A 214-nucleotide genomic window follows, 5' to 3' on the forward strand; every position below is an offset into this window, starting at 1 on the left:
TAGTAGGTCTATGCTTCCGTCTATGGTAGAATGTATAATATTCTTTTATTCTTTGCATTTCATTTTCTGAGATTTTGGGGCTCTTGGGGAGATTTTGTGATTTTGTGGTAAATGCCAACCTTAGAACAAGGCGTACTCGAGTGTAAACAGCACAGAGAAAAAAAACACAAATATAGTACCTATCAAATTGTTTATTTTTTCTCTATGTATCAAA

Source organism: Plutella xylostella, chromosome 23 (assembly GCF_932276165.1).
Source record: "Plutella xylostella chromosome 23, ilPluXylo3.1, whole genome shotgun sequence".
Lineage (NCBI taxonomy): Eukaryota > Metazoa > Arthropoda > Insecta > Lepidoptera > Plutellidae > Plutella > Plutella xylostella.